Consider the following 15,503-nt stretch of genomic DNA (forward strand, 5'->3'; position numbering starts at 1 on the left):
CCCTGCAGCTGTGCTCTGAGCTGAATCAGAAGCTGCTGAAAGCAGCCTGGAGTATTCTCTCTCTTAATAAGAGCTGATGCATATCCAGCCTGCTTTTCTCTTGCCTTCCCTACCTCCCCTTCCAGCAGATGAGACAACATGAAATTGAGTGGGTCTTCTTCCTTGCATAATGCCCTGCAGCTTTCCTTGGATCTTGCTGCTTAGCCCACTCACACCAGCACTGCAGGTTAGATGCAGGAGCAGTTTTGTGCTATGGCATGTGAGCCAAGGCCAGGGACTGCAGATGTGAAGGCTTGTTTCAGTCTGCACTGCTGCTGTGCCCTCCTCTGGGGATGGCATTGTCACTGCCATGGCCAGGGCTGGCTGATGGCTCATTGCATGGTGTGACACAGTGCCTTGAGGCCAGACATTGGGGAAAGAGGGCTCCTAAGGGAAGGTCATCACTGAAAAAATGTCAGTGGGAAAAGTGGCCAAAACATGGTGGGGGAAAAAAGAAATTTTTCTAAAGTTCTTTGCCAGGAGATGATGTGATTCTTCTAGTGTGTCTTGTCCTTTGAGATAGGCTGACATCAGAGGCCTGAGGATTTAGACATGGTTCTCCTCTTTGCCAAAGGACTGTGTGTTCTTGGACCTATTATTTCAGCTCCACTCATCTCCAAGATATTACAATGAGAACTTCCCACATGGAAGTGCTTTGTCAGGCTAAATTCAATGATGCCAATGATGGCACAGAGATTATGGAGGACATCAAAAGAATGTGATTGATTCACCAAAATTTGTGCAGCACAGGGGAATTGAAGGGAAAAATCACAGTGTTACACTTTTCTCTCTGGTCTGAATTCATTCAGATGGGTATGTTATGGTATAATTGTGTGTGTGTATATAAATATATATACTTATGTCTTTATATATATATATATTATTTTAACAATGTGGGAAAATGAACAAATGTAATGGTTTTGGAAGCAAAACCACTGAGAGACTCCAAGTCAGAAATACAATTTAATAGGGAAAAAAAAAAAAGAGAAAAATAAAATACATGCAATAGTACAAAAGAAAAACCACTGAGAGAGTCAGAATACAACCTGACACTCTGCTAGTTAGGGTGGTGGTAGCATCCAGATGAAGTGGTCATGTTGAAGTGGTGATCCTGTAGAAAGGTCTGGTAGCTCTTGTCCAGTGGGTAAAGGCTGCCTTGGTGTTCTAAATCTCAGTTTTGATCTAGGTAGGAAATGCTTGGCTCCCGCCCCAGGCTGGAGCATCTCCAATGGGATGATGTGATTTTATCACTCATGCAGTGGGACTCAATGGCCCATTAACAGAAGATATCTTCCTGGAGGAAGGATGGTTGTGGGAAAGATAAGAACATGGCCTGGTTTTTACAGATGGCCCATTAGCAGAGGATCTCTCCACAGAGATAAGAATCACCTGGTTTCAGCAGATGGTGATAGAATACATACTTTTGGGCACATCTTTGCATTGTAACCTAGGACAAAAAGTAGCTGGATATATCTAGTGTAGAAATCTAAAGGTTTCTGCCCTTTTTGCAAAGTAAGGACATTGAATTTTTTTTTTTCTTCCCCAGAATGTAGCTAGTGGTGATCTTCCTCTTGTCATCTAATCACAAAGAGATCTTCTGTTTTGCTTAGTAATTGAAATTGGCATTTTGGCTTTTGCTGCTCACAGGTGCTGCATCACAGGAATCAATATAATATCTGACAGTAACAATTGATGTGCTAGCAGTGGCACCCACATTGAGGATTTCAGGCCTCTGGGATCAAACACCTTGAGAGAGGAGTAAAGTCACTTTAAATTGAGAATTACCACCAGTGTAACTTAATTATACTGTAACTTTTGCACAATGCAGGCAGCAGCTGGCTGGAGGTGAACCTGGCTCAGTGCTGGGTTGCTCCTTCACTCAAGGAGCTGTACCTGGGTGAGCTGGCAGGGACGGGACAGTCCAACCTCCAAAGACTGAAAGGGGCTAAGAAAATTTATTCAGTTGTCTCCTTTTACTGAAACCATACATGAAGGTCTGTCAGCAATATGACCCTTAACTCTTATTAATGAAGGAAGGTCAGTGGCAAGGTCATTGGATTTGCTGATGCTGGTTCCTTCTTCATGATGGCAGCAGCTTTCTCTGATGACATGTGCAGTGCATAAATGTGCCTTTCATTAAATTTCTGTGTCTATTCTCAATGGAATTGCAGAAGATCACAGCATTTGGTGGTATACTCCAGGCTTCTTTAAACTGGCAGGGGGGAGTAATGGATGAAAACGACTTTCCACCTTCCTTTCAAATGAAAGGTGGAAAGAGCACAAAATAGAGCTACCATAGATGTCTAAATCAAACTGGGTAATGCTCCTACTGTTTCCAGCACTTCCAATCTGAGCTATTCCTAGCATGCTGTTCTTTTGCATATATTGGTACTATGCAACATGGCCTCTTCAGATGAAGAAGCAGGGATTAATGAGCCACATGGAACACTAATTTGTCTGGGTTAGAGGAGATTAATTTTGCTTAGACCATTAACGTAATTAATCTTGAGACAAGAACTGTTCATCTGGTATTGCAGACTCACTGAGGGTTTTTTCTGAAGTTGTAGCCCTACACTATTAACTGAGAATTTCAAAATATGTTATATTTCAAGATGTGATCTCTGTTCTTTGAAAGCATTTAGAAGTTATGTATGTTTCTATAGTTATGTAGAAAAAAAAACATATGCCATTGCTCTAATAATTTGTCCCACTATGGTGTCTTGAGAGACCTCAAACTGGTCAGTTCCTCTGAGAGTTCCAATATAAGGGCTGCATCTAAGGTTTACTATGTTAAGGAAAGAAGGGAAGAAAAAACCCCAAGTAAGTTGCAGAGCTGTAATACTTGGTTGGCTCAGTGCCCTTCTATCCCATCACACTGTCTGGGGAAACATTGATGTCTTTTAACATTTCCTCTTTTCCCCATTGCTAAGTCTTTTATCCCTCATAATGAAAAGGACCTGAAGTCACACCATGGGAATCATTTGCAGGTATCAGAAGGGAACTGCTATGGATCTCAGAAAGTACTCCAAGTGACAAAGCTGCTGCCTGTAAGGGACAAAGAATTAAGGTATACAAGCTTCTTGTCCAGTTGGGGAAAGCAATTTTGCTTGCATTTGGTGGGACAATAAATGGCTTGGAGGAACACTAGAAAAAGAAAAAAGTGGGGCTGATGAGAGAGGGTCCATCTCTACCCCATGAAACTCCTGAGAATGGGTATGGATGGTACCTGTTTCTGTAGTTTTATACCTCCAACCATGAAATAGTTTTCTTTCCTTACCCTTCTTGAGGCTTCGGATCAATGCAATACAGTTAGTTCAGCTTGCAACCAGCTTGGATTTAAAAATTCTGTTTCAAGAATTCTATGGCTACAAATCTATCTGAAAAGGTATAAAATATTAAGGCACTGCTGTTAAAATGAGTGTGCAGACTGAGTCTGCTATGGGAAAAAGCATTTGCAAAAACGATATTGGGATATAGCTTATGTTGGTCTTTGATTTAGTTTGAGGGAATACAGAAACTCTTCTGGAAACATTTTTAGTGTGGAGCTGCTAAGCAAACTTGTTCTAGCAGTTTTCCAAAATGGAGAGTTGTGCTTTATAACCTTAGAAATGAGGTTTTATTTCCAGCTCTTTGAGAGGAATGGGAGGAGCAGCTTTCCTTCTGACATTTACTTTAATTCATAAAAATTACAGGCATTTGCCAAAATATCCTAAACTGTGGAGGAGGTAGAAATTGGGTCATGGAGAAAGATTAATGTTGAGCAAAAATATTTGCCAGTAGTTCTGTATGAGAAGGGGAAAAGTGTGTGTGCTGCAGAAGAACTGTCTGGCTCTGGGGATTTTTTTGCACAACCACATCTGGCTTGTTGCTTTAATAGAGAACCAAGAGAGGGGGCTAGAATCAGGATAATTATCTTTGTGCTTGTTTGCTCTTCATCTTTTATGTGTCATTGGATCCCCGTGTCCTGCCCTGTAAATGCATGTGGATTTATTTCAGGCATCTTTTTGAGAGAAGGGAGGCCAAACCCTCATCAGACACACCTTCCACAGGGGTCATATCTTATAAATGCCCAAAGCTTTAGACAGCACACTGGCAGTGGCCTCTGCAGAGCCCCTGGGGCTGTTCTCTCCGTGGAAGGAGGGAGCTCTCCACTCCTTCAGATGGAGTTCTGCAGGGTAGAGTGTGTGGTTTCACAGAGGTGGAGCTGCTCCACCAGCTGGTGACAGCTGTGGGATTGAGGGACTGTCACTGAAGAGCAATGAAAATTCATCTCTTAAGGGTAGCCTCAGGGTATCAGAATAGGGGAAGGAGGGTTGGGAGTTAAATGGGAGCTGCTGTCAGCAAAAGCTCCTAGAGATTTAATGAGGATTTGGTTTCTGTTTTCCCAGAGCAGCCATTTACCTACAGAAAATAAAAAAGAAATCCTCAAAAAGTCTAGGCACAGTAGTCTCACTTGTCACAGTGTGCCATACTGACCTTGGCACAGTCTGAGGCTTGATGTTGGCCTCCCCTACATCCAGAAAGTGCTTACCCACCCCACAGCACACAGTAGCATATCGAGGTGCAGATTTACAGGCAGAGCAGCTGCTGCCTTCAGGAGTCACATGTGATTTCTTCTCCCTCTCCACCTGTGAGTTTTATCTCCTACACCACTCCTGTGAGCACTGCCTTGCAACCCAACGACAAGATTACACTGAGGACTAACTGTGCAAGGGGAACACCCCCTTTATATCCTTCCCCTACCTCCCAGGGCCACCTGGGGATGTGTTCAGCCTCTTAGCTAATTAATTATGCTGGCTGGAAATAACCCTTCAGTCATTTATTACTTCTTTGGGATGCAGGAGCATGTCTGAAACAAGTGTAATTCCCTGCCTGTGAAGGAATGCAGTGATGTCTCTTTTCTAGAAGTTTTATGGCTCCTTTTCACTGGGAGGCATGGCAGAGTCCCTGTGGGCAGTGATCTGCCCTTGTCACACTGTAGTGTGCTGATGGGAGATACCAGTGCATAACAAGGCACTGCTCTGACTCCCTAGAGAGAGCAGATCAGGTGCAATCATTTTGTGAGGTTATGTTAAGTATTTTTACCATAATATTATTCCTATTAAAATAATATTCTTACTTCAAATAGAAATCAATTTCTTAATTTGAAAGACATTTCAGATAGATGCAGATTTAAACTGTTACACTGGGTTTTTCCAGCAAGCAATATTGACTTTTTGACTGTGTACGTCCTAGTGCCAGTAATGATACAGGATGCTTTTTTTTTTTTTTTTTTTTAAACAGTCTTTTTGAGACAAAAGCTTCTCTACTTCTATGGTAATGGCTTTTCTCTTTTATTCTGGGTATGTACAGAATTTTCTTGCTGGCAGTAATGTCTCTCTACTGGAATAAAGTGCATCTTTCAGCATCTCCAGAGTGGCCACTCTCCCTAGGATGCTCTGAAATGGTTTTCTGCAGAACAGCCATGTGGAGGATGTGAAAATTTATCTGGCAGAGCTCCCTGTCCTCCAGCAGCAGTGCTCTGGTGTGGCAAGGAGGAAGCAAGAGGCAGTTCCTCAGCTCAGATAACAAAACAGAAGCATTTTTTATTTTCATTTCAATCTAAGAACATCTGTCTCACTTTGCCAAACTAAAAACTAACATTTTGAACATTTTCAGTCTTTAATGTCTAGAAATAACTGTAAGTTTTGAATTCCCTCAAGGACAGAGGGGTCTGGGGCAAGGAAGGGCTTGTGGTGTCCCTGCTGAAGCTGCTCTTGCAGTATCAGTAACTGGAGAGGTTTGTGATTGTAAGCCAGAGCCTCTGCACAGAGTTAAAACCATCTAAGTAAATGCACACAAATGCACTGCCTGATTTTGAAATGCTCTGTTAAAGATTATTGTTGCTCATTTTCATTATTAGATTTCAGCCTTTAGTAAAAAGACCTACTGTTGAAAAATGATGATTTAAATTACAATGATTACTTAAACCCTGGACAGCTTGAACTGCCTTGAAGCAACTCAGCCTATTCAATATTGTCCTCACCTGGGGAGACAGTAAGAATTGCCTACAGCACAAAAGGTGATGCTGATAGCAGACACTAAACTGTGAAGGGCTAATGCTCTTAGCTGAGCTAGCAGAGAATTCTCACCCAGCAAGCCCAAAGAAGCAGACTGGGAGTGGGCAGATTTAGGAAATCCGTGGAGCATTGGCTGTGTAAACTCCCCTTGCCCTGGAGAAGGATGGAGAGATTTGCCAGACACCTGCACACTGTCCCAAGGGGAAGGAGCTGGATTCAGAACTGCTTTGCTCACTGTAGCATTTGCAGAGAATGAGAGGCATTGAGTGAAATATGCTAGATGGTCTTCACAGAAGCTTTGCTGAAGTGTGGAAAAAGATCCCTGACTCTGGGTTTTGATGGAAACCGTGACACCTTTTGGCACTGCCACTCAGGGATCAAGTGACACAGGTTGTGTCTTTCTTTTGCTTGCTAACTGTTTCTCAGGAGGAGGATTCAGGGTGACATAGGAAGCTGTGTTTGAGGCAATATTATCTCCTTTTCTGTTTAACCCCCTGCTTGAGAAGTAGCTTGGTTTGTCTCTGAAGGGCAGGAAGTGGCACCTGCAAGGCAGCAAATGAAAATAATGTCACAGAAAGGGAATGTGTCACAGATGTGGTGGTGGGGGGTGTTTTAATCGTGTGGGTCAGGCTGTAGTGTCTCAACATAAACACGATCGTGTATTTTGATGTAATCTGCAAGTTGGGTTGTGCCAGAAGAGCACCTGACCTGACAAACTTGATGACCAGCTAGTCCCATTGCTGCTCAGGGGCTTTCTCAGATAGAGGTGGTGCTTTCTACTGATTAGATTATTTCTCACTCATGTGTTTGGTATTCACAACATTCTTTGGCAAGCAGTTCCACAGATCATCTATGCTTTACTGAAAGGGTTGGCATTTGGGTTTTTTTTAATGTCACTCTTGCTTGCTTTGGTATCCAAGTCCTTCCTTCCTTACTGTTTTAGCTGTGGGGTCTGATGCCTCTCTTGCTTTCACAGTTCTGTTTCACCACTCTGGGGACAGTTTGGCATGGGGAGAATGACACATCAGAGTGTGATGCACTGTGCAAAATGTGGGCACACCCACACAAATGTGTACAGGTGCATAACCATGATCCCATTTGGTATCTGTTCCTTTCCTAATTGGTCATGACATTAAATTTGCTTTGCAGCCACTGAAGAGCAATGAACTCATGTTTTCACAGTTCTCTTATGATGCTAAGCCCTTGCTTCAAAGGGGTGATTGTCAGAACTACTCACAGCATTTGTAAAGTTGTTGGTTTTCCTCATGGAAGGTGCTTTACCTACACTGCCTTTACCCCCTCTGCCTTTTTATAACATTTCTTTTCAGCATTTTGGCAGCTCTTTGTGGTCAATCTTTGTCTTTAATAATTTGATTAATTTATGCTTCTCAGAAAAGTCTGTAATTACAGGATACCTTTTTTTTTTTTTTCTAGATCATTTCCATATATGACGAGTGGGACATATCCCAGTGCAGATTCCAAAAGGAATTTTTTGTGACCCCTTTCTACTACAAAATCCCTTTTATTCTCTTCTCTTTTGCCTGTTGCATGACCATTTGAGGACCATTATGCCATGGCAGGTTATTCTTTTAAAGAATCTTAGCTGAAGATCTTGTTGAATCCCTTTGTATTTCTGGAGGAGGAAGATTTGAGATTCCCACAGCGAGTGTCTGCTCCAGCTGAGCCATGCCATGACTGGGGAAAAACTGACTGCCATCAAGTAGTTCTTTAGAATAATTTAAGGAAAAATGAAATGAACAGCAAATTGCAATCACTATAGCAAATTGCACATAAGTATAAGTTGCTAAATCTGGGGTTATTTTCCATTAATAGAACATCAAGAATCAAAGAGAGTTTCTGTTTTGTTATTCCAGGGCTGGATTACCTTTGAAAAATGAGATTTAACACTGCAATTCACAGGACAATCCTTCTGATGTCCTTAAATGGGGAGAGAAAGTGTCTCATCTGTAAATATTCACTGCTAAACTATCCTAACTAATCAGGATATGGAGTTTACAGGGCTATAATCTTAAGTTTATGCTTATTCTATGCATTCAGAATGAGTTCTGAATTCTAAGATATTAAACTCAGAAGTCTTGTTTCCTCACTGATATGATCAGCCTGAAATTTTAAGAAAATGTTGTTGAATCATGTCTGGGGTGATCAGAGGATAAAGCCTGACCTGCTGATAAACCATATGGTACAGCATTATACCACAGTGATGTCACTCCCTTCCCCCTGCACACACAGTGACTCTTTAGGACTCATTTCTTGATACTGAGTGAACCCAGGTGGCCTTGTGAGTGACCCAAGTCTCTCCTTTGGTCTTCTCCAGTGATGCATGTTAAGATCACTCTGATTTTTTTGTGCAAAATGCACAACTGGAATGAAACTGTATGGCAGACTTCCAGCCAGAGAGGCACTGACCCCACAGGAGGAAAGTAAAATATACTAAATGAGATGAAAATGAATCATTGCTCCCCATATATTATTCCAACTGCAGTCCTATCAATAGAGAATTTTGTGCAATTTTATGAAGAGGAGAGAGGTGAATGAATAGTATTGACTGACATCAGAAAGGGATATTGCAGAAAGCAATATCTAACATGTTCAGAAATTTAGGAGAGTGAATTTTCTAGTTCAGCTAGATAAATTACTTGAAGGCCATCTCCTTGCCTAATAAATGAAATTATGTAAGTCTTGTTAGTTGTGGTACAGTTGAATAGGTTGGAAAGGCTTGAAATATATTCAGACTGCTGTATAGTCTAAAGAGCTCTGTTGCCAAAAAGTTACCTATAAGTGGTAATATTGATGAAACAGGCAAGTAAAAGGAAAAAAAAAATGAATATAGTGCAGCAGTGGGACACATCGTTCTCCAACATGCCTTGACAATCCATAACAACTCAGGAAACATTGTGTTCAGGTAATTGTTGCAGTTTCTCAAGATAAATCAATTTGGAAAAATTAAGTGTGGGGTGACATGAAGGCAACAGCAGTTCATCATGCCAGCACTCTTGGTTCTTTCTGAAACAAGGCAGTACAGCTAAAAAGGCTCTTTTTAGTGAATTCTGATGAATTCACTGAAGAGAATGATTTAGCACTCCCTGGGATTTTCTGTTATTACTGAATTTTTTAAAAGACACGGTAAAATAGCTGTGTTTAAGATAGATAGCTAAGTTGCCATGTTTTAGACTATCTTATTCTCCTGCTAAATGGTCTGTGTTTACAGAGAATGGAGGTTTTTCTCCTTGTAACTTAGTTACAGTCAGGAAGACCCTGATGGCTTCATTACATTTGAGCCAGGACAGAATTGTGCAAAATTTATGTCCAGGAGGACAGTGAGGGTTTCTTTGTCATGGGAAAATTGTAAATACAGTTTAGAGGATAGGAATCTCTTAGCAATTTTATTTAACTCTCACTAGCTCAGGGGGAATGGTAAGAAATAAATCAAACAACTATTAAACAAGAATGAAACTTCTGAAAAACACATTGTTGTTTATAATTTAAACACTTTTTAAAAATGCTTTGTAGCTGTCAAAGTTATTTTTTATTTTTCAGTATCAGCATGCCACTGTCAAGATAAGGAAAATTTTATCCATTCATAGTGGATTAGAATATTCCCAGACAATCATTTTTAATAGGATCAGAGGATAGTTTGGTGCTAATAGTTCCTGACCAGCAAAACTGTGAGAAAGCTTTCTTGCAATGGCATTTGACCAAAAAAAAAAAGTGAAACTTAACCTAATTCATCAACAAAAATGGATGCCAGAGGGCTGCAATCCAATAACTCTTTATGAATCATTTTTCACTTCCTGTTGAACCAGTATTGCCATTATGGTTTTCTAATGCAGTTCCTGACTTGCTAAAAAAGGTTTTCCTTGTGTATTTCAGAGTGAGAGAAATAAGTACTTGCATGGTGTCACTGCTGTGGGGTTTTATGATCAGCACTCTAGGAAATGAGCTGAAGTGATCAAATTACTGCAAATTAATCTGCAGCTCCTGAACACAGGCCTCTCATCTCTTCCTGATTCATCATCCTGTGATCTTTTGGAACAAAAAGGTTGCTAGTCTTGGTTAGACAACAGGGGTAACAGCTGATTCAATTCTTTTTTTTTTTTAATATCAGAAAGTGGGCAATGAACCTTTCCAGAAACTTCAGGAAAAAGAACTCCCTTACAAAGTTTAGTGGCATTTGTGCCATGTGTTAGTAACTGGCTTAAAGACATCAGGTGGACTGAATCCCAGGAGAAGGTGAAAGTCATTCAGAGCTGGTTTTTTCCTGGTGAAAGCATTCATTGTAGGATTTTTATGGACCCATGGGATGACAAAATATGCTTTATAATTATTTCCTGAAGAAAATATATTCTGCAACTCCTCTAGACTATAGCCTTGAAACCTTTTTGGAGAAATATTTCAATGTTAAGGAAGATCTCGTGTCTCATGTGTTTGTTCTGTCTTTTGAGAAGGTAATTCCAAGGCCCTCACTGAAAGGATTTGTAAAATGGCACATTTCTTTGTCCACCCCATAGCTGCCTTTGTATGTCACTGCTGGAAGGGCAAAATATATTTTTTGCTAATTAATGTAATGCACTGTGGAGTGACACAGAAACTTTTGGTTAGCTATGTAACTCCTTTTAATTCCAACAGTCAAATGGTAAATGCTTTAATACATCATAATTCAGGTGATATACAGAAACATTTGGCATGAAAACAAATACCCATCATAGTTTGGAAATAACAAGCTAAAATCAACCAGTAAAATTGATTTTGCTCAGCCTCCTAAAAAAAAAAAAAAAAAAAAAAAAAATTTCTGAGTATTCTGTTGTGATTCTTAATGGAGCAATTCCCATCAACACACTAAGTTCCAGCCAGAGTACAGAGTATTATGCACTAGCAATGAAGTAAAATGGCAAGATTCAGGCTTCTGTTTGTTTATAAATTAAGCCACAAACAACAAAGCTTGAAGTCAAAGAAGATGTGTGTGTGTACATAAGAAATGTCCTAATCAGTTGACAGTCCCACAGATGCAGAGTGGAGTTGAAGTGTGTATGCTGTGAAATCTAATGAGCAATCTTGCTGTTGCTGATGAAGGTCTTGTCAAGACTGAACAATTTGTTCATCATCACTGTGTCCATACCAGTGACAGCACAACTGTTAAAACCACCACATTAGTTCTATTTTCCCCTAAAAAGTCAAACAGTAGAAAACATTCCACCCACTCATCCCACACAGAAGCAGCACACTCACTGAGCAGCCCTGGAAGTTGGCTGCTGGCACCAAATGCTCCTAAATGTGATCATTAGCAAACTCAGAGCATGGGGAGAAGGTAGCAGAGATTTCCAGCCTGCACAGAAAACTCTCCCAGAGCAAGAATCACTGGAAGCTGCTTACATAAAAGCACTAAAGAGCAGCATATAAATCCAGAGGCTGCCCCACAGCATTGTGCTGCCTCACCATGACAGAGAACAAAACACAATGTGCAGCTGTAGGTATGCAGGGCAAGTGTGGGAAATTAAAATAGGAGTAAACATACCTTCTCCTCCTTGGCATACAAGGGATGTGTGCAGATTTTGTAGGACCTGTGTAAAAATTGAGTAAAATCCTTTTTTTTTTTTTTTCCACTGTGCAACAGAAGGTACCATCTGCAGAAATCCAAAAGCCATACAGCATATGGCAGCATTTTTCCCTCCTTTCATTTAAATGGTAGGAAGTCTGTTGATGGGCCTTCTCTCCCTTACTAGGTTCTCTCAGTTACTTTCCCTTGACTGAGACAACACAGGTGTCCTAAGAGGTACAGGCTTGTCATGACTGATGTGCAAAAGACCCCAGTGCAAGGAGCTTCTCAGACCTTCCACTGCATCTCCAAACCCAGAATATCCCCTGCCACTGAATGCATCACTGCAACAGCAAAGCTGCATCCCCTGTGGCACAGTCTGGGGGTGTTCATGGAGTGCTGTGGCTACAGAAGTACCAAGCACAAATTTACATGTGACTTAGAGCTTCTATGCAAATCAAGGCCCCTTTGGAATGAGAGAGAGAGCCCATCCTGTGTGGGGAGACAGCTCAATTTGTCATGCAGGGGGTGACAGCGATCCTGTGGAGTTTCTTCTAATAGCTGTAATGTAATTCTGGGCTGCACAAGCTGATGCCATGTGAGTCCCTGCACCTGTGGTTTGGGCAGACCTGAGCTGCTGTTTCCTCTTGATTGCTGATTTACTTTCATTTCAGGCACACACCTCGTTGTTCTTCGTGCACCGCTATCCGGAGCTCGCTTTCACAAAGCTGGAATTTTTCAGAGATTGTCTCTGTAAGCAATTTCTCCAGTAGCCTGATATGCCATATCCCATTAAAGATTACAAAGCAGAGCCAGCAAGGATGACTAGGGATTTAAAAAAAAAAAAAAAAGTTTATCTCTTGATTTGGAAATGTGCAAGTGAAGAAAATCTTGCCTTCAATAATTATATTGCTGAAAGAAATAGAGCTCGGAGATAATAGAAAGGCCAGTGTGGTAATTGCTTGTAGTACTAAACAGTTGATACAGTGGGGAATTTGAATTGCTTAATTAACTGATTTAAAGGTAGAAATGTTATGTCCTTTAACAGTAACTGCAAATGTCCTACCAGGCATCTCATTTGAGGCAGGGTTTTAATTCTCTTTTCTCTATCTTCCACCTCTTACACAAAGATGAAGCAATGATATCCCTCCAGTAATGGAAAGATATGAAATAACTGTACAAATCTACATTTTAAAAATGCTTTAAGCATCTTAAATTTGGGTAGATGTTTTCATTCTGGATCTGCACCTTCCAGCTTCAGCAGAAAACACATCCAAAGATCTTCCAGTTGGGTAAAAATGCAAATATGCCAGCTGATGCCTTCTGGCTTTCTTACAGGGGATGAATCTGGTGTGGGGTGGATGAGGATAATCTCTTTACAGTCGAGTTCTGTCTGAGAAATGTCACAGGTGCTGATCCTTTTCTTGTCTTGTAGTTCTTCACTGGACTCTAGTTCTTATGCTTGTACATTGCAGTATATCTACAGGCCTGCCCACCCAAATCTTTCCTGCAGAGCATCTGATATCAGGAAAGGTGTCTGATTATTCACCTTGATTTAATTTGTCTCCTTCCTCTCTCCTCCTTCATCTTCATTCTTCTCCCTCCCCACAAACGCTCATTTCCTTTGGTGCTAGAGACCAGCAAAGGCAGTTAAACAGGCAAATGTGCTATCAGACAAACTTCTGCAATTCTGTGAAGCTCTATAAACCTCCTGGGGGAAAAAAAAAAAAACAAACAAAAGGCAGATTGTGTGTGAAGGGCTGGCTACAGCTTCTGTGGGGGCTGTCCTGAACTTTGTCCTCAAAGGGAGGTGGCAGCTGTCCCCTTCTGCAAGCAGGGGAAAGATCGAGGTTATTAAAGATCAAATGCTTGGAAATTGGGGTGCTGAAGTCTTCTGTGGATTTTCAAGGGTGCTGGCAGTGCTTGAACTCAGCATTTCTGTCACAGCTGAGGCAGGTGGGCTCCACAGCACAGCTTGCCCTCTTTGTGTGCCCAGCCCCCTGCCCAAGCTGCATGTTTAGATGGAACATGTGTGTGTGGTGTTTTTATGTGCCCAGGCAGGAAGGAGCCAGGGTGAGCTGTGCTCTCAGTGTCCAAGGGATAAGACTGTGCAGGACACTTCAGTGTCCCAGCCTGGGACCTGCACTGCAGAGCTGATTGTGGCATTCACACTGCACCAGGGTGAGCCAAGGACTGCAGGCACTGCTGAAAATATTTATTCCTGCTTTTTGTGCACATATTTAGGCATCTAGTTTTAGGCTTCCATGGTGGGATTGCAGGGGGAAGGGGCACCTGGAGGAGTTTTACTACCACTCACTTTTTTCTTCTGCAAATCTTCTCAGAAAGAACAAAAGCTGTGTTTTAATCAATGCAGAAAACTTCAAGTGTTAGAGCCCAGTACATTTGTTTTGGGTGACTCAAAATGTGGACAGGAGAGGGGGAATGGCAGAGTATTCTGCCATTCTTTCTGCTGCCTGCTAGCCCTGATTTTTTAGTGAATTAAGAAGCTCTGGCCCAGCCACCTGAAACAATTAGGTCACTTTTCTTGTGCAGCAGCTCAGGGTGTGCAAGTCTAATCAGAGACTCATGAAGCAGATCTATATTAGATGTTAAATGACAGCTGAGTGACAATAGTACTAGGAGTTAAGTGAAATTTTAAAATTCTCCAAATGGAAAAATGGCACCATTAAAAGCCTCATCTGAGATGATTATTCTTTTTTTCCTAGAATTATGGGAGACAGTTGGAAAGAACTTAAACAGAACTTTGTTGCTGCAAGGAATGGATGCCAGAAACGGAAGGCAATCAGAATAGATCTTTATTTTCTGACAATAGCTGGGCTTGAATTAAATAGTTTCAACTCAAACAGTGAAACTCAGTTATGAAACCATGTACAAGAAATCTGAAAGGTATTAAATTTGCACAAAGATGGACAGTCTGGGACATCTGAGGGTGGGTTGCAAATGGTTTGAGGAGGCAATACATATTTTTGCCCACCTCTTTATGTCCATGAAAAATCAGGCAGTAGTTAAGTTTCAAGGCCTTTTCAAGAAAAAGGCAGACATCAGAAAACAAAACTAATGGTTAAAAGAAGTTTGGTAGCCCATACAGCTGCTTAAGGATCACGTCCTTGAGATGTTGATTTTATTTGGGTTGAGAGAGAGACCTAGACGGGTTCAAATGTACATCTATAGAGAAAAAACAGCTCTGCTACACTTTGTGTGTGCAACAGGTAGTTATAAAATTGGAGTCTCATTGCTAAGAAAGGCTGGGCATTCTCTCAAGAAAGTTCAAAGTGTTGTAAGAAAAGATACTGGAGAAAATGGGGAAGGGTTCACACAAAAAGACCTCCACAAATAAAGCTATTTATGTTATGAAAAACAAACAAACAGAAAAGCCAAGACAATCCCTTGCCTTTAGAAGAATAGCTGTGGTTCTTACAGATTCTGTTGTTTGGCAGGAATTTAATTTTGGCAAAGTGTATTCAGCATAAACCAAAAACACAAGAAGTGTTATTATCTCTTTGGGACTCAGTGGGCAGTGCTGCAGTGGAAGATTAGTGGGCTATCAAAATGAAGTGTGCTCAGTTTCTGTTAAAGGCAGGAGCACAAGCCAGCAAAGAGGGACTTTGGAAAGCAATTATAGGCTGTAAAGGCAAATAAAAAAAAAGTATTTATAGAGGTAAGCATATACCCTTTTTAACTGAATGTGTGGTATACAACCAGGCAGGAGAGAGGTGTATTTCATGGTATGAGGGAAAAAAAAAAATCTAATTACTTGAAGATACTCAAGCAATATCTTCTTCTCAGAGCAGGAAGCAAACAACAGAGAGAACACAAACTTGTTTCAAAGG

This window comes from Oenanthe melanoleuca, chromosome 1A (genome assembly GCF_029582105.1).
Source record: "Oenanthe melanoleuca isolate GR-GAL-2019-014 chromosome 1A, OMel1.0, whole genome shotgun sequence".
NCBI classification, from domain to species: Eukaryota; Metazoa; Chordata; class Aves; order Passeriformes; family Muscicapidae; genus Oenanthe; species Oenanthe melanoleuca.